General features: G+C 35.8%; 1 protein-coding gene across 8 annotated transcripts in view; it reads right to left on the reverse strand.

Annotated features, from left to right (window-relative positions):
* IQCM (IQ motif containing M) overlaps nucleotides 1–20628 on the reverse strand; it is a 649280-nt gene that overhangs the window by 625441 nt on the left and 3211 nt on the right. Inside the window, exon 1 of one of the 8 annotated variants that reach the window (XM_078445703.2) lies at nucleotides 2263–2325. The exons of the other annotated variants lie outside the window; for them this stretch is intronic. The gene's annotated coding sequence lies outside the window, so the exon portion shown is untranslated. Of the gene's footprint in view, nucleotides 1–2262; nucleotides 2326–20628 lie in introns of those variants that run through there. 8 annotated transcript variants of the gene reach the window in all.

The following is a 20628-nucleotide window of genomic DNA, read 5'->3' on the forward strand; positions in this document are numbered from 1 at the left end:
GATAGATCTATGTCATTACACATTTTTACAAACCCATGTAAGATACAATGCCAAGAATGAACCTTAAGAAAAACCAAGGATTTGGGGTGACCATAATGTGCCAATTTAAGTTCATCCTTGGTAAAGAAAAAAAAATGTACCGTAAGTGATGTTCATAATGGGGGAGGCTATGCATGTGTAGGGGTAGCAGGTATATAGGTAATCTGTCCCTTGCTCTAAATTTTATTGTAAACCTAAAACTGCTCTTAAAAATAGAAAGCCTTAAAAAATATGACTTACTAATGATCAATAAGCACATGAAAAGATGCTCAACATCATTAGTCATTAGGGAAATGCGAATCAAAACCATAATGATTTACCACTTCACACCCACTAGAATGGCTATAATTAAAACAGACAATAACAAGTGTTGACAAGGATGTGGAGAAATAGGAACCCTCATACACTGCTAATGGGAGTGTAAAATGGTGTAACTACTTTAAAAAATAATTTGTCAGTTTCTCAAAATATTAAATATAGAATAACCATATAAACTGGCAATTCAACTCCTAGATATCTACCAGGAGAAATGAAAATACATTCACATAGAGTTACACACAAATGTTCACAGCAGCATTATTCAAAACAGCCAAAAAATGGAAAAAAATCAAATACCCATCAACTGATGAATGTGTTTACACCTATACAACAGAATTCTATTTGGTGATTTAACACAGCAATAAAGTCCCAATACATGCTACAACATGGAAGAATGTCAAAAATATTATGCTTAATGAAAGAAGCCAGACACAAATTAATGCTATTTATATTATCCTAGCTATATGAAATGCCCAGTAAAAGTGCCATAAAGTAGATTAATGATTGCATATGGCTGGGGGAAGGAATGAGGATTTAGTACAAATGGGCATAAGATTTGTTCTTGAGATCATGGAAATGTTCTAAAATTAGACTGTGGGGATAGTTGCACAACTCTGCAAATACACTAAAAATCACTGAATTGTATACTTAAAATGGAGTTACAATATCTTAATTAAATCTAACCTAAGCTATTTGAAAAACACAAAAGTAAATAAAGACCTTCTCAGACATAGAAAAGAATTTATCATCAGCAAGCATGCGCTATAATAATTGTGAAAGTAAGGCTTTCCTTCAAATGCAAAATGATATAATATAGAAACCTGGATCTAAACAAAGAAATGAAGGGGTGCCTGGGTGGCTCAGTCGGCTGAGCATCCAACTTCAGCTCAGGTCATCATCTTGCAGTTTGTAAGTTCAAGCCCCATGTCAGGCTCTATGCTGACAGCTCAGAGCCTGGAACCTGCTTCAGATTCTGTGTCTCCCTTTCTCTCTCTCTGCCCTTCTCCTGCTCGTGCTCTGTCTCTCAAAATCAAATAAATGTTAAAAAAAAATTAAACAAAGGAATGGAGCAAACAGAAAATGATAACTAGTGGGTAAATATAAAAGACTTAATCATTTTTTAAATGTCTTTCAAAAAATTGTTTAAAGTGAAAATATTAACAATATATTGTGACACATATATAACAGGTGATGGGGATTAAGGAGCACATTTGCCGTGAAGTACACTGGGTGTTATATGGAAGTGTTGAATCACTATATCATATATCTGAAACTAATATTACGCTGTATGTTAACTAAGTGGAATTTAAATAAAAACTTTTTAAAAAAGAAGTAAAATATATGAAAATAGCACAAAGGCCAGGAGAAAAGAAATGGAAGCAAACTTATAAGCTAACTATGTTATGGAAAAAGAGGACAAAAAATGGAAAAAATAGAAAACAAATAGCAAGATGAAAGCTTTAAACCCAAACATATCAATACTAATATTAAATGTAAATGGTATAAATACTGCAAATTTAAAATCCTTTGAAATGAGTGTTTCTTGTTGGGTAAAAAGGAACAACCAACTATATGCTGCCTGTAAGAAATCCACTTAAAATATAGAGAGAAATAGATTAAAAGAAAAAGAGTGGAAAAGATATACCATGCTAACACTAATCAAGATAATGCTGAAGTAGTTATATTAATATCAGACAAAACAGATTTTATAGCAAAAAATTTCACCAGAGATAAACAGAGTTATTTCATAGTGATAAAGAAGTCAATTTATCAAGAGGACATAACAATCCTTGATGCTTATGTACCTAGTAACAGAGCTTTAAAATACATTAAGCAAAAAATGGCAGAACTTAAAGGATAAATCAATAAAATAAAATTTATAGTCAGAGATTTCAACATACTTACCTTAGTAACTAATAGAACAAATTGGCAGAAGGTCAGTAAGGATATAAAACACTTGCATAATACTATCAACCAACTTAATCTAACTGACATTTACAGAACATTCTACCTGACAACAGACAAAAACACATTCAATTCAAGTAGACTCAGAATAATTATTGGGTAGATAGAGCACATTTCAAGGAATAAAACAATCTTAATAAATTTAAAACAATATAAATCATGTAAAGTACGTTTTCTGACAACAATGGCACTAAATTGGAAAGAAACAACAGAAACATAGATAGCAATAACAGAAACATAGCAGAAAAATCTCTAAATGTTTGGAAGCTAAGTGGTGCTCTCCTAAATAACTCAAAGGTCAAAGAAGAAATCAAAAGAGAAATTAGAAAACATTATGAACTGAATAAAAATGACAATACAACATACTAAAATTTATGGGATTCAATTAAAGTAGCTTTTACACAAGAGTGCTATTTTGGAGGGGCACATGCACCCCAATGTTTATAGCAGTGCTACCAACAATAGCCAAATTATGGAAAGAGACCAAATGTTCATTGACTGATGAATGGATAAAGAAGATGTGGTAAATATATATAATGGAATATTACTCAGTGACCAAAAAGACTGAAAAAGAATGAAATCTTGCCATTTGCAATACCGTGGATGGAACTAGAGTGCATTATGCTATGCTAAATAAGTCAGAGAAAGACAAATATCATATGACTTCACTCATATGTGGAATTTAAGACACAAAACAGATGAAAGTAAAGGAAGGAAAGCAAAAATAAAAACAGAGAGGGAGATAAATCATAAGATACTCCTTGTGAGGAAATAAGTTCACTTAAATAAATGGGTTAGAAAAAAGCTTAGGTCAGAAAGCTGCTGCCACCATGGGGTGAAAGTGCCAAGGATAGCTAGCAAGATATTATAATAGGATCATGAGTAACTTGTTATATCATCTGCAGGAAATTACTTTCCATCTGGCACCAATGTACCTTGATCACAAACTCCACTTGTCCCCCAGACCTTTTGCTTCTTACTCACACAAGTTAATGGTTACTATCTGATTGTTTTCTCCACATTCACGAGTATAAGATCTTATTTTCTTCACATTCACCATGTGTGTAAGATCTTGAGAGCTCAATAAATACAGAGATGAAAACCCTGTTCGGGGCTCTTGGCTCCTCCTGGACATTAACCTCTCTCAAATTTAATTCTGCGTCCACTCTTTTGCTGGACAAGAGAGAACTCTGGACTCATAGTCTGAGACAACGCTTAAATACAGAGAACAAACTGAGGGTTGCTGGAGGGTGTTGGGTGGGGGGATGAGCTAAATGGGCACAGGGCATTAAGGAGAGCACTTGTTGAGATAAGCACTGGGTGTTATATGTAAGTGATGAATCACTAAATTCTATTCCTGAAATCATTATTACACTGTATGTTAACAAGCTTGGATTTAAATTTAAAAAAATAAAATAAAATAATAAAGTAGTATCTACAAAGAAACATAGCACCAAATGTCTATATTAGGTAAAAATAAAGTTTTCAAAACAATGGCCTCAGCTTCCACCTTAACTAAAAACACAGACACACACACACACACACACACACAGAAAAAGAATAATAAATTAAATCCATATTAAGTAAGAGAAAATAATAATAAAGATCAAAGTGAAAATCAATGATACAGAAAACAAAAATAGAGAAAAATCAATGAAATTCAAAGCTAGTTCTTTTGACATCAATAAAATTGATAAACTTGTAGCAAGACTGATCAGCAAAAAAAAAAAAAGAGAGAGAGAGAGATAAAATAGAATTTACCAATATCACAATTAAGGGTGATATCACTAGTGTCTATAGAAATTAAAATAAGAGAATATTAACAATTTATGCCAATAAATTAAGCAATTTCGATGAAATGGAAAAATTCCTTAAAAGACACAAACTACCAAAGCTCATTCAAAAAAAAAAAGACATGAATGGCAAAGAAGTCTACTGAGTAAGTCAAATCTGTAGTTAAAAACCTTCCTAAAAATAAAACTCCTGGCTCAGATGTCTTTACTGGTGGGTTGTATGAATACCAGGAGGCAGGGTTGCTAGGGACTATGTCAGAGTCTGTCAGAAATAGTATATACTTTGATCCTATTTTAATAAAACTATTTCTATTTAAGTACTTTCCATTCACTTCATATGGCTATGCATCCATCTATAATGTAGAGAATGTTTATTTAATAACAGATGCTATTTCTGAGTGAGGACTTAGCAATTTTCAGCTTTCTTCTTTGTAACTTTACATGAAATGGGTGTATATCACTTTTATAAAACATTCTAGTAGAATAATAAAATATTCTTTTGGAAAGTAATAGTGAAGCCCCAAATTAGTGTAATGTCATTAATATGTCACTAAAACAAGAGTATTTCAAGTAGAAATATTTGATCAAGTGATTAATTCAGCAGAGAGCTTGATAAGCAAGAGAGCTGAGAAAATACCATTTGGATTAGTAATTAGGAGATCAGTACACCTTCTACAAAGTTGAATGGGGAAGCCAAATTACAGGGTGTTAGGCAGTGAGTGAGTGGTAAGGCAGGAGAAAAAATGGTTTAAAGCACTTATTTGAGAAATTAGGCTCTGAAAGGATGGTATCTATACCCCAGACTAGCTGTGGGAGGAACTGGAAAATTGTTACTCTTACTTTACTCCTAAACAAAAAATTACTGGAACACCTAAGCCATCTAATCAATTCATGCAATTGTTAGTATCAGTGGACAGAGTACTATCAGGCCAACTTTCAAAAAGGAGAGAATGGGTTTCCTCATGCAGGGGACTAGAGACAATATGAGATAAAAAATTCTAGCTTCAAGAAGAACAACCGAGATTATACTTGTCCTGAAAGTAAATGAATTCTTTTTTTTTCTACAAAATAAAGTGATTACAAAGGAAAAGAAAAAAAGGATATCTTAATAATAGTCAATTAAGCTTAGAGAACCCTGTGATCAAATTAGCCTTACTGTATCATTCAGATTATATATTCTTTACAAGACTGTTTTGTATACATTACTGAAATAACTTTCTGATTTCTAAAATATATCTACAGAATTTCAAATTTTTCCTTAAATATGTAGATGCTTGAAATCACATTCCCCACCATATCCTTAAGAGTGGTTATCCTCTGACTTCAGTTTTTAAACAAGGAAATCAATAGGCTGATTTCAGTAAATGTAAAAAATTCTCAGGTGCATCCTATTAAAATTCATATCTACAGACATTTTTAAGATGACTTATAATTTGCCAAGCTATATTTAGACACCTTAAAAAAAAATTAAAACTCCTGAATGACCAGCAAACTCATACTATTTATAAATAAAAATACCCACTGTCATTTATCTGTTAAATAAATCAGGATTTAACAATTGCATTTCACCTGCTAAGTTTTCAATGTAACCACATATTATAGCTCAACTGAGAAGAGGCAGATGATTCCAACGGTTCTATATTTTTTGTTTACTTGATTTTTCTACTGGAAACTGAATGAAGAGAGCCAAATTAATCCTTCGAGCCTTCTCTTTGTATTACTATTGTTCATTGACAAACCTTCCACACAATCCCTGGGCTTTTAGCTCCAACAGGATTGTCCTCAGAATGTTTAGCTCCCTTCATGCCCTTAGTAAGCTACTTTTAAAATATATTGTATCCATGGGTGCCTGGGTGGCTCAGTCAGTTGACTTCAACCCAGGTCATGATCTCGTTGTTCATGAGTTCAAGCCCTGGTCAGGCTCTGAGCTATCAGCACAGAGCCTGGAACCTACTTCGGATTCTGTGTCTCCCTCTCTCTCTCTGTCTCTCTGCCCTTCCCCACTCATGCTCGCTCTCTCTCTCTCTCTCTCTCTCCCTATCCATATCTATATTTCTTCTTTATTAAAGAATTATCTATAACGATCAGCATTTTAGTCTAGGTCATGATATATGGCTTTCTGGTAAATGATATTTCTCAGGCAAATGCCTGCTCAAATTTCTTAATCAGGTACTTCAGAAAAGGGCAAAAATTCAGATTGAGAAAAGGTGTGCTGTTTTGAAGGGGCACATGCATTCCAATGTTTATCGCTGTGCTATCAACAATAGCCAAATTATGGAAAAAGCCCAAATGTCCATCAACTGATGAATGGATAAAGAAGATGTGGTATATATATGTACAATAGAATATTACTTGGCGATCAAAAAGAATGAAATCTTGCCATCTGTAACAACGTGGATGGAACTAGAGTGTATTTTCCTATGCGAAATAAGTCAGAGAAAGAAAAATATCAAATGACTTCACTCATAAGTGGAATTTAAGATACAACACAAATGAACATAAGGGAAGGGAGGCAAAAATAATATAAAAACAGGGAGGGGGACAAAACATAAGAGACTCTTAAATACAGAGAACAAAGGGTTGCTGGAGGGGCTGTGGGTGAGGGGATGGGCTAAATGGGCAAGGGGCATTAAGGAAGGCACCTGTTGGTATGAGCACAGGGGTTTATATGCTGTGGATGAATCACTGTCCACCCTGAAATCATTATTGCACTACATGCTAACTAACTTGGATATAAATTTAAAATAATAATAATAATAAAGAATTCAGATCAAGAGATAAACCTCTTTTTTTTATTATTTATTTTTGAGAAAGAGAGACAGGGCACAAGAGGGGGAGGGGAAGAGAGAGAGGGAGACACAGAATCTGAAGTAGGCTCCAGGCACTGAGCAGTCAGCACAGAGCCCAACTCAGGGCTCAAACTCATGAACCACGAGATCATGACCTGAGCCAAAGTCGGAAGCTTAACTAGCTGAGCCACCCAGTCGCCCCCAGAGATAAGCATCTCAATTGCATATAAATGTTGGAAAGTCTCTTTTTTTACTGAAAAGTAAAATATGCTATTGTGAAAAATAGCAATAGCTATTACAAAAACCTATAGCTCATTAAGCCAATAAGGTCCTTTGTACCAACTATTCCTATATCAACTATGTAACCTTAGACTAACTATACTTATAGAGTCTATCTTAATCGTTCACAATATACTTGGCATTTGATAAAATTTGATTTTTATTTCATCCTCTATCACTATTTAATATTTACCATTAACTAATTTTGTATGTCTATCTTCCATAAACAAAGAAAACTGGATCTGTTTCTGTAACAGGTTCCAGAGAGCAAAGTAAAACTTAAGGTCAGCAAAAGGGGAATGCATAGGCTCATTAAATTTAAACAAAGTAACACATCACAGGCATGGCTGGATCTAGGGGCTTGAAAATTTCATCAGGACTCATTTTCCATCTTTCTATCTCTCAGCCCTCACCTATGTTGGCTCTGTCCCCAGGAGGATCCCTATATACAGTGAAAAGATGGCTTCCAACAGTTCTAGGCTAACTCTGTCAGTAAACTCTGTTTGCCTTAATTTTAGCAAAGGTCCATGGATAAATTCACTGGCTCTGAAAGCCTTGGCTTGGGCCACATGTTCTCTTTGTTCAGTAGAGGTTATACTCTCCCCTGGAGATATACACACACTACATGGACTAAAAATAGATGACATGTAGTTCTATAAGGAACATCAGGAAAATGTTACTAAATGATTAAACACAAAAAAGATTATTTGTACCAGAAACTTAGATTTTTCACTATCTAAGGCTAATAGCCATATGATATACAGATCAAATTGTAGCCTCTACAAAAATACCATGATACTAATATCCTTTCATTTGGGGCTATTCGGAATTCACGTTGTCAGAATACCCACCAGAAACCACCATGTTCCTATCTGATAAAACACATGAGAAGAAAAAAAAATAGGTTCCTAATAAAAACATTTTGAGTTAAACAGTATTAACCTGAAGAAGGGAAAACAAAAAAGAGGGAAACTTGTTCAGATTCACACTTCTTTGCTGCAGCAGCCCAGTGAGTAGCTTAAGGCAACATAAAAGTCCAATACAAGCAAAAAGCAAAAGAAAACAATCAGAAAACAGAAACAAATAACACTCTTGCTGACTGAACCAGAAAATCAGTTCAGGAAGAGGTCTGCTATTACGATGATTCACTTCATCCTTCTAATTCTTAAATCTAAGACCTCTTCACTCCCAACTACAAGATCAGTTCTGCAGCAAGATTTCTAATCCTGAAGAATTTAAGGACCCCAGATAAGCAATCCTATATTAACTTAGCCTTGCTCTCAGTCTCCTACTGACTTTGTTCCCTGGGCCTAATAACTGGATTCTTGCTACATTCCTCAAAATGAAAACCCCACTTGTACTGCAATTCCAAGGCTCCCATGTTCCTAAGTTTCTTTTTCTATATGACCCCAACCCTAAAACATCTCTACTTCATTCATTCATTTTTTCAATAAATTTATATTTAGTGCTGCTAGTTTCTACACATTCTGCTAGGCACCATGGATATAGCATCATCACTGTCCTCATGTTGCAGTTATTGCCTTCCCAGACTCCTCTGATTCCATGCTTTCCCTATCCACTGGGGTGACAGTGGCTTTCCACTATCCCTGCTAAGAACTATCATCTTAATGCCTGACTTTATGAGAGCTCTAGAGAGCACAAACTACAACCAGAGGTGATGTACTATGTTTGTGCCCTCTACGTGCCATTATAGAGTCTGTCTAGATATAAACAAATCAAATTAATTAAGTTAATAAATAAATTGTGTGTTCATGCATTTTTCAACACCCCAGGACAAAACTGACAACAAAAAATTTTAGGGGATTTATGGCTCCCTCATTCCCTTTGGTATGTTTCTGATGTTCACCTATCTTCATCTGGTATTTCCTCCTCCCTTCAACCTGCTACACCTGGACTTCACCCCTACCATCAAGGATGCCTTTTTAGCACTCACTTTTTAGCACTTTATGATCTTCACATGCCTGGTCAGTTCTGCCACTAAGAAGTGAATCTGTGCTCTTTACTAGGAGGGAATTTGAGATATCAGAAAGAAGAAAGCTATCTACTGTCCATCAAATTGGGTGGTAATAGACTAATTACACTGGATTGATACTGAGTATCAAGCTACGGCTTATAAAAATGCCTGACATACAGCATACAGCATGTTATAGTTCTAGAGACGACATTCACACATATTACACAGCTGGAAAATCTCAGAGAACCTAAAATGTTAGCAAGTTACACACAAAGAGGGAACAGAAACCCAACTAGAGGGCTCTTTCCAAGTGTACTCAACACAAGTGGAAAATGAAAATGTCCCCCAAATCTATGGAGGTCTCTAAGGAGCTCAACTGCATGATATTCTGATAAATGCTCACCCCTATTAATCACAAATCTAATCAGACCACACCTGATTTAAATCCTTCATGGCTTCCCACTGTTCTTGGTATAAAGAAAAAAAAAAACACTTTTGAAAAGTCAGCCTTGTTTTGCATCTTTCCCCAGAGTCCCAAAACTATACCCCCTCAGTTTTCTTCACCTCAGCTGTCCTGCCCTACATTTTCATGTGGAAAGCATCATGCTATCTCCTTCCACAGGTTCTTTGCACTTGCCCTTCCTTCTGAAATGCTCCTCCATCATTGCTCAGGAGTTAACTCCTACTGTTCCCATCTGAGTTCAAGCTTCTTCAGTTAATATTACTCAGGCCAATAAAGGTGTGTCCTCTTCCTTCAGAGCATTTATCACAGTTGTGGTATACTTTCTATATTAATATATTTGGAAACTATCAATCTTCTCCAATGAGACTGTAAAGTTCAGGAGAGGAGGAACTGTGTTTATTTTTACTCACCACTGCATCTACAGAACCAACTTACTACTTACTGTGTTTTTAGGCAGTTGGCACATTAGTGATTGACAGCAGTCTTTGGAGTCAGAAAGACCTGGCTTCAAATCCAATTTCCACATTTTACTAGTTCAGATAACTTTGGGATGGTTACCTACTCTCTTAAATCTTAATTTCTTCATTTTTAAAGTAGGAATAATATTAACCTAACCCAACCATACCTTAGATTAATTGTGGAGATTAAAAAATCACGCAGTAGACAAACATAGATGCTTATTTCTTCCAAGGTCCACCACCATTCAAATATACAATTTATATTTGGAAGGAAGGTGAATGATGTTTTGAATTTAATTAAAGAGACCTGTCAAAATTATTTAAGTATAACCTCTACTACGGATCAGTTACCATAAAAGGATAAACTCAAATAAAATGTGTTCTCTGATGCAAGAAACCCTGAAGTGTTAGTGGGATGAATAACTCACATGATATAACTTGTGGGGGTAATTAGACAATGACAATCTGTGCTGTAAATTAAAAGATAAATTAAGGACTAAGGGAAGATCCTTGCACAATTAAGAAAGAAATTCTCCCTACAGCATAGGTTGAAATCATAATATGATTATCAAAAATGACAGTGAAACAGCACGACTCAGCAACTATAAATTCCACTCTGAGATAACCCAGGGGTCAGGCCATATGTCAAGGAAAAACATACACTCGTATGCACACCCACTTCCCTCTAGTATCAATTAAATACATGCCAAATCTAGCTCTTATACATTTATGCTAAAACAATCTGATGACTTCAAGTAAGTAGCTCAGTCATCCAATTTTAATGGTCTTTTTAAATTTATCATCTCAATATTAACATAAAGATAAATATTATGAATTTATACTCCCTAACAGCCTCTTATATGTTAGATCATTGACTTCATTTTAGAAAGAGCAATGGTTATTTTAGATAATCAAACTTGCAGTAATTAAAAAGGAAGGCAATATAAAGTATGAATAATTTTATTAAGGTACCAAAATTTCCAATGAAAGGATTAATAATGAGATTTATGTTTCATATTTCATTAATATAAATAGCTTTTGTAAGTAACATTATTTACTGACTAAATTTTATTACTGTCTTTTGTTGTTTTTTTCCCTTTCTTTCATTGACTGTAATTATGCTTTCTACCTAGAAAATTTTTAACCTGCAGTCATGCTATTGAATGGCTAAGAATTCTAAAAGGTTCATTCCACATCAGAAATATAAGCACACTTCATATGATGTCCTTATTTTACACCACAGGGATGTTTGGATGAAGAGCCTGTATAGAATAAGAAGCAAAACTCCAGATTCCCGTTCGATTACTTGAAAATTGTCATTAGTGCAAACAGTACACATTTAAACTATCACCCTGGAATCCTAAATCTTAAACTCAACATAGAGATTAAATATCAGCAGAAAAATAAATATGGGTTGAGAACTAAAGTTTTGTTTTTCTTCCACAACATGGAAGAGAGTATACATGCAACAGACATCAAGAACAGGCTAACCAGAGACTGAACAGATGCAAACAGGATGCCAAGCAAAACTCAGCTTTTTGCCAAAGGTTTTCCCCAAGAGGTGAATAACATTATCCACAAGTATAAGGAAACTGCAGAATTGGTTTGGTAATGAAATACTCTTAGCCACTTTTTAACGTACGATTTAACATTTCTGTTTTCTACTGAATAGGACAGGTTTATTAATTATGTCAGAGGGAAACCCATATTTATTATTCAATGAAAAGATAACAGTATTTTAATTTACTTGAGAAGATTTTACCATACGTAAAATCGAAAACATGCATTTTTAAACTGACTTTTGATAGTGTAAGACTATTAATACAATTATAGTGTAATGCTGCAAGATTAAAATTAAATATAAAATTTTCAGGCGGGAGCACTTTGTATTATGTGACGCTAATTGCAACGTATTATAGTTTAAAAAGTCATATTGTAATTTTCATAAAAGCTACATAAGTTGGGCCACTTCATCATTGGAAGGTTAGATAGCCATATAAAGGAATTTGATTTTTAGAATATTTTCTGTTCAATAGTTCATAGGTGCATCACAGATGATTTTCAAACAACAGAAAAATGTAGCCTATCAGTAACACCTATTTTTGTCTTTGACCCACCATCAGTGATCTTCTCTTATTATTGGCACTCAGTGTTTATAAACAGAAATAAAAACTGGCTACTGTGTTTACTGTTTTTATTTTACTAGATTATTTCTAGAATTAGAAAAGCAATCAAACCAAGTCATGAAAAATACAGAAACCCTGCAAAATTGTTGTGAATTAGGCAGTAATGCACCTGACTGGTCCCCAAAGTGTCCAGAGAAACAAAAGCTTTCAGAAGTTTTCAACCATTGCTAAAAGCAGGCTCCACACTTAGCTCCGTGCATTTCAACACTGGAGCAATGTTCATATGTCGTAGACTATCCTACAAAGATACATAAATTGTCTGTATCCTTGACTGGGCACCTGTGACTTTGGAAAATTAAATTTCACATCCATTATTTATGAGGTCAGCACAAATCCCTTGACGGAATTTCAGCCTAATTATCAAGTATTAAGAAAGGTGCAGATGTCCTAACTAGTTCACATAAATGCTCCACTGGTATAAAAAGTAGGTAACTACCTTCTGACTGAGGACAGGTCATGAATCCACAATATTTATACCCAAGATCATCTACAGAAATTCAAATTTGTTTTCCTGTTGTAATTTTGAGTTTTAAGTGTTCAGGACTATCTCGAAGTTTCTTCCATGCCAAAGGAAGCAGGAGGCAGGAGACCAGATATTTTCCTTTTTTTACTCTTTGCCTTTAGGCACCTCTTCCCCCATTGACTATCATCAGTTCTTTTACTTTACTTCTCCTCATGCCTCTTTGCTCTAATTCCACCAGCTTCTATCCTGCTCCCTCTATTCACTCCTGCTTCCTATCTATAAAATCAAGCAAACCTTAAGATTATTTTAAGTAAAACTCATTTAGGGGTGCCTCAGTGGCTCAGTCGGTTAAGCGTCTGACTCTTGGTTGCAATTCTCTCTCTCTCCCTCTCTCTCTGCCCGTCTCCCCTTGCACTATCTCTGTCTCTCTCTAAATAAGTAAATAAAAACTTTAAGCAAAAATCATTTAAAACATATATTTTTTTGGGGTGCTGGGTGGCTCAGTCAGTTGGGCGGCCTATTACAACTCAGGTCATGATCTCACAGTCTGAGTTTGAGCCCCACATCGGGCTCTGTGCTGACAGCTCAGAGCCTGGAGCCTGCTTCCGATTCTGTGTCTCCCTCTCTCTCTGCCCCTTCCCTACTTGCTCTCTGTCTCTCTCTCTCTCTCTCTCAAAAATAATAAACATTAAAAAAAAATTTTTTTAAACCATATATTGTTTTGGGGTGCTTTGGTGGCTCAGTCAGTTAAGCATATGATTCTTGATTTCAGCTGAAGTCATGATCTCACTGTCTGTGAGTTTGAGCCCTACATCAAACTCTGTCAGCACAGAGTCTGCTTATGATTCTCTCTCTCCCCCTCTCTCTCTTTTTGCCCATCCCCTGCTGGCACTCTCTCTCAAAATCAATAAATAAACATTTTTTAAAATATATGTTTTAAATGTGAATATTATATATGGGTTTCAGTTTTTCTATTTTTACCAGAACACAAATTTGTCACCACAAAACTTTCATATATTTTGTTATAATACTTCATTATGGTTAGTCAGTTTTAAGACTCAGTCATTTAAGAAGTATTTACTGGATCTGTCCAATATTCGGTCCACGACAGAATTTATAAGGGATCAAGGACAGGTTGGGGGGGCAAAGGAGGACCAGAAGATACTTAAACCTGGTTTCACTCCCCCTAAAATTCTTTTAAAAAAAAGGCATAAGCATTTAAATAACATTATGCTCAAAATGTATGTTACTACTGAGGCAGGATGGCAGGCTGAGCACAAACATTTACCTTTCTCCCTTTCAAATAAGACTGAAATGAATCTACAAATGCAGAAAAGGGAATGTGATAGCAAAAAGTGAATTAGGAAGGGAAGCAGAATGGACAGTAAGTTCTGAGTCGTCTACAAAGTTTAATGAATTTGGAGAAGACAGGTTACAGATGGAATTATTGGTGTGACAATATGTATGAAGACAAAACATGGAACAGCAGATGACGGCTGTACAGAAGGCAGGTCTATTTTGCCTGAGAGGTCCCAGAAAGGTTCTAACAACACAACCCGCAGGCATGGAAAGCAAAAATAGGTTGTACAGCAATACTGAGGGTATTAAAGGGCTAACTACTGAACAGCTGGCTAAGTCCTTCCCACTTTCACTTTCAGACAACTGGCAGAAATACCACATAATGCAGCCTATCCCTAAAGAATTTAGATATTTTTCCTTGGAAGGCTTACACTCCAAAGGAAAGCATCAGAGTGTCTGTTACACAGTACACATCTATCTACCAGTCAACATGCCTACTCAAGTATGCGTAGTTTTTACTCAGGGGGACATAGCAATATATAACGGCATAGGAAAGCTACACCAGCGAGTTATGCTAATAAAACTTCCCAATTAACAAGTAAAAATGATCAACCATGCACTACCAGACATTTGAAGAAAATAAATAGCACAAGACTAGTCTAAGAAATATTGCATCCATATAATAAAAATAGGTTTCTATGAGGGGAAAAAGGAGTAAATTAGAGAATAAGATTTTTTTTAATTTTTTTTAACGTTTATTTATTATTGAAAGACAGAGAGAGACAGAGTGTGAGCAGGGGAGGGGCAGAAAGAGAGGGAGACACAGAATCTGAAGCAGGCTCTAGGCTCTGAGCTGTCAGCACAGAGCCCGACGCGGGGCTCGAACTCACAAACTGCGAGATCATGACCTGTGCCAAAGTCAGACTCTTAACCGACTGAGCCACCCAGGCGCCCCAAGAATAAGATTTTAAGGGAGATTAAAAATATAATTACTGAAATATAGTATGTGTGCCAACTATACTCAAAATGTTTTAAAAAATATAATTATTGAAATTAAATTTCAATGAAAGAACTAAAATATAAAGTCAAGAAAACCATGGAGTAAAAAGAAAAAGATAATAAAATGGTAAGATAGAAATACAGATGTGTAGATATTTCAAATTTTATTGTACTTTAATAAACAATATACAAGATATAATTTTTTTATGATTACAAAACCTGCAAAGAGACAAGAAATTCACAAGCAAGAGAATACATACACATTTTCCTTGATGGGATTACATCCCAATAAACCCAATATATGCTGGAAATATCCTAAGTCAATAATGCATTTAATACACCTAACCTACCAAATACAGTATCTCAGCCTAGCCTACTTTAAACACACTCAGGGGGCGCCTGGGTGGCTCAGTCGGTTGGGCGTCCGACTTCGGCTCAGGTCACGATCTCACGGTATGTGAGTTCGAGCCCCGCGTCGGGCTCTGTGCTGACTGCTCAGAGCCTGGAGCCTGTTTCGGATTCTGTGTCTCCCTCTCTCTCTGACCCTCCCCCGTTCGTGCTCTGTCTCTCTCTGTCTCAAAAATAAATAAACGTTAAAAAAAAAAAAATTAAACACTCAGAACACTTAAATTAGCCTATAGTTGGGCAAAATCATCTAACACAACGCCTATTTAATAATAAAGTGTCTGGGGCACCTGGGTGGCTCTGTCGGTTAAGCGTCCGACTTCGGCTCAGGTCATGATCTCGCAGCGTGTGAGTTCGAGCCCCACGTCATACTCTGTGCTGGCAGCTTGGAGCCTGGAGCCTGCTTTAGATTCTGTGTCTTCCTCTCTCTGCCTCTTCTCCTGCGCTCTCTCTTTCTCTCTCTCTCTCTCTCTTTTCCTCTCTGAAAAATAAGTAATAAGGGGCACCTGGGTGGCTCAGTCGGCTGAGCGTCTGACCTCAGCTCAGGTCATAATCTTACAGTCCAGGAGTTCGAGCCCCACGTCAGGCTCTGTGCTGACAGCTCAGAGCCTGGAGCCTGCTTCAGATTCTGTGTCTCCCTCTCTCTCTGCTCCTCCCCTGCTCATGCTCTGTCTCCCTCTGTCTCAAAAATAAATAAAAACATTAAAAAAATTTTTAAAAATAATAAACATTAAAATAATAATAATAATAATAATAATAATAAAGTGTCAGATATCTCATGTAATTTATTGAATTCTATACTGAAAGAAATAGAATGGTTGTGTGGGTACTCAATCCACACAGTGGGTTGACTGACTCTCAATCTTGGCTCAGGTCATGATCTCATGGTTCATGAGATCAAGACCTGCATCACACTCTGAACTGACAATGTGAAACCTGCTTAGGATTCTCTCTCTCCCTCTCTCTCTGCCCCTCACCCACTCATGTGTGTGCTCTCTCTCTCAACCTCACTCTCTTTCTCAAAATAAACATTTTTTTTAAAAAAAAGAATGGTTGTAAGTGTATTGATAAGTTTATCCTCGTGATCATGTGGCTGACTTGGAGTTGTCACTGCCCAGAATCATGACAGAGTATCATATTGCATATTGCTAGCTCAGGGAAAGATCAAAATTCAAAATCCAAAGTATGGTTTCCACTGAATGTATATGGCTTTTGCATCATCATAAAGTTAAAAAGAAACTGTAAGTCGAACCATTAAAAGTCAGAAACGGTCTATATCCCACACAAGCAAGATACAATGATTGAAAAATGGGGTATTCAGGAGATAAATGGAAACTCTATAAAAGAACTAAAGGGAAATTCTAAAACTAAAAAATAGAGTATTTGAATTTTAAAAATTCTTTCAATGAACTTAACTTCTAGACTGCACAATGCAGAAGAAAGAGTACTACACTTGAGAGTTCAGAAGTGATAAGAATATATGGATAACACTTTAATTATTTTAAACATCACTTTCTACTATAGTTACTATTACTCATGCAGCTTTAGCTTCTGACCTTTCAGATTTGATTTTGCCCAACTGCTATGAATGACATCATTGGTTTCTTCATAGGTAATATATTTGTAATTGAGATAAAAACTCAAAAGTGGTAGGTGGTATCTGGAGTCTAGTAGAGCTGTCAGCTTCCCATTGGTGTGACTAACCAAGGAAATAAATCAGCTTTCTTTTTTTTTTTTATGTTTATTTTTCAGAGACCGAGCAAGAGAGAGACAGAGTATAAGTGGGGGAGGGGCAAAGAGAGGAAGACACAGAATCTGAAGCAGGCTCCAGGCTCTGTGTCAGCACAGAGCCTGGAGCTGTGAGATCGTGGCCTGAGCCCAAGTCAGGTGCTTAACAGACTGAGCCACCCAGGCAACCCTAAATTCACTTGCTTTTCTACTCACATATGCTATTCCATAAGAACAAGCCCAATAATTCCTAAAATAGATTATATTTCAAAGGTTTGACAATTTAGAGCAAACGTAAAAAAAAAAAAGAAAAAAGAAACACTAAACTAAAAGAAATTTAGTTTAAACTAAAATATTTTTCAAACCTACCAAGGATACAACCACATTGCATTGTCCCTGCCACATAGCAAAACACAAAGAAAAAAATACATCTCTGAGTTATTTCCTTCAATCAAAGAGTTGCTGAATTGATCTGCTGAATAATTCTGATATCTCTGCTTTGCTTTTGACAATAATTAGTCTCATAACCCTGATTATTTATTCCCTTAAGTTTAAAATAAAAATAGTTTATTTAAATTGCTTTCCTCTAGTTAATGGATGTTTAATGAATAATGTTTAATTGAATTAAACATTTGTTTGTTTAAATATTAAACATTTAATGAATAAGACAGAATAAGCACCATATATGTTTTATGGCATCTTTCTGATAATAGCTTTGTAAGGGTCTATATTCTCTTTCCCAAAATATTAAAATATACATAACACAAAGCATAACACAAATTCCAAGCAAAAATACAAAGCCATTTCTCCAAAGTAAGCAATAGTATTAACTAAAAGTCCTTTATTATAGAAAATGAACTTGCCTACAATATTTCCAAGTTCAAAGTTTGTCATTTTCCCATTTCTCTTTCTCCGTTCATCTTCTAGGGCTTGGGGCTCACCTTCCCAATCCCAGACATACCATACCTTCTTGTTGGTCTTTAGATGTCAAGTGAGCCCACCTTAGTACCCTCTGCTAAGGTTTGCCTTACACTGAAGAACCACAGGGACAAAATTACTTCCTTCTTCTCTCTTTCTGACCCCCTCAAAATGTCCATTAACTAGAGAAAAGCAACTTAATTAAACTAAGCCACACTGGATTCTGAATGATTGATTAATAGACTACTTGACCCTCCCTGGGACATTTTTATTTTTAAAAAGGAGACTGTAATCTAAGTGAATCAGTAATGGACAGAACTTGACACAGTTCAAAAAAGTAGGGGGAAATATATAGGCTCATTCCAGGAAAATATGTTTTGATAGAAGAGCCGTCCGAGGGTCTCTTAAATTATCCCTGTTGGTGGCCACCTAACTCAGCCTCAGTTCCTGACTAGGAGAATAAAGCATTGACTGAAATGCCCTTTTCCAGTTTTATAAGTGAGCAGCAAAGTACTCTCAAAGGGAAGACATTTGACTTTGAAACAGACTTCAGAAGTTGAAGTATGGTTTATTACTCCTCCGGGTGAACTGAGAAATATAAATGCTTCTTTTAACTTGGAGTCAAAATCCCAAGAGCCATCCTTAAACACCAAATATCACTATGACAAAGGTCAAATCCTCTGTCATGTGGAAATGACCCTACAGATACTCTTTTTAGATTAATCACATGTTTTTTTAACTTTTAATTGGAGGATGAGAGTGAGCACCAGAAATATGTGATATAACCACATATTATGGAGACACAAATGAGAATATAATAGCAGAGGAACCTCTACAAACTTCAAGGTAAAGTTCAGCCTCTCACCTCATCAATCCTACCTTCTAGATCATCTACACATACACACACACACACACACACACACACACACACACACACACACATTCAGTGATGGTAAAAAGCCCTATTTCCCAAATATTATTTATAGAGTATCCTCTTAAAATTTAGCTAAGTATCACCTAAAAACTTTGGAATAACACTGATAATAAAACTGCTAACATGTCTTTATTGTTGACAAAATAGGTTAGACATAATTACAACACCCTTTTTGCTTTAACAGTATTTTTTTTTCCTGCTTTAACCCTGGTATAAAATACAAAGAGAAGGAACTGTTTACTTCTTGCCTCCAGTTTCATCTATGTAAACTGAAGCTGATCTTCCACTCTAGCTAATTATAAATCTTGCCCTCCCCTACAACAAGATGACCACACAGACCTCTGTGGTCATGACAAAAGTCATTAGCATTTTACTTTGTTGTAACAGTTGTAAAAATCAACAATTTGACCCTTATTATGAGTCAACTGCATTAGCATCTCAAGGATCTCTTCTGCAGAAATGTCAGGCTATACCTATACCTATTCTTTGGTGAATTTTTTCCCTGCATTAAAATATCTACTTAGCCCCTGGTGAACTTTTTCACTGCATAAAAACATTATACTTTGCCTTAATTTTCAAAATTCACTTGGTTGGTTGAATAGAAAACTACCATACAAGAAAGACATAGTTGCAATATCTATCCCCCAAACAAGAAAAGTTTAATTGATATTTTTTTCCTTTTAGCTCTAAAAGTAAATTCCACTTCATTGCTAAGTAAACCTTCTACACCAAAATGTGCACCATTAATTTAAAATCTGCCTTCTGAAAACTTCTCATCAGAGGTACATTTTGAATAGGGTACCCCAGGGCAAAAGAGCATATTTAACAAATGTCTAATTTGGCCTATTTTTTAAAGACATGAACCCACAGGAAGGGGAAGAATAGGAGAGAAAACAATAGCAGCTAAGTTTTGGAAGGCAGAGAGCAGATACACACCCAGACCCAAGAAAGTTCAATCTTAAGGGGTCAGTGAGAAAAGCCAAGAACTAATAGTTACACAACAGATTCTCCACAATGTTCAGCAAATGTTAGTACCAGTTACTCTACAACTGAGGATAAAGTGGGGTAGGCAGGTGGAAACCTAAAATAAGTAGGATTTGATAAAGGCTATTTGAAAAGTAGTTAGACATCTATATGTCTTCCCCTATTTCACTTTCCTGAGTAATGACCCTCACCCCTGCCCACTTCCCCCTCTACCACTCCCACTGAGGTCTAGAAAGAGTAAAACAGAAAGTCTTTAAATCAGGGGAATCCCAAGCAACTGAGGACATGGGAACCTTACTGAAAACAAGAGATTGAGTAACTGCATACAGGATACAAGGTGCTGAGACATATTCCTTCCACCCCCATACCCTCTTTTTTTGGTGCCAGAAGACTGATAGCTAGAACTTCCTCCAGAAAGGAGATTAGAATGCATTTCTCTAGGGAGGTTGATCAACCTAATCAATGGCCTATCTCCCACAGTAAAGCTTAAATTTGACATTGCTAAAATACTCGGAGCTTCCAAAAAGCTTTTCAGCCCCCATTTAGGGAAGACAGCCCAAAACAAACATCTTATTTAAGAAGCAACTTGTATGACACAGAGGCTATTCAGGGAGGAAAAAAAAAAAAACGTTT

This window comes from Panthera onca, chromosome B1 (genome assembly GCF_046562875.1).
Source record: "Panthera onca isolate mPanOnc1 chromosome B1, mPanOnc1 haplotype 2, whole genome shotgun sequence".
Classification (NCBI taxonomy): domain Eukaryota; kingdom Metazoa; phylum Chordata; class Mammalia; order Carnivora; family Felidae; genus Panthera; species Panthera onca.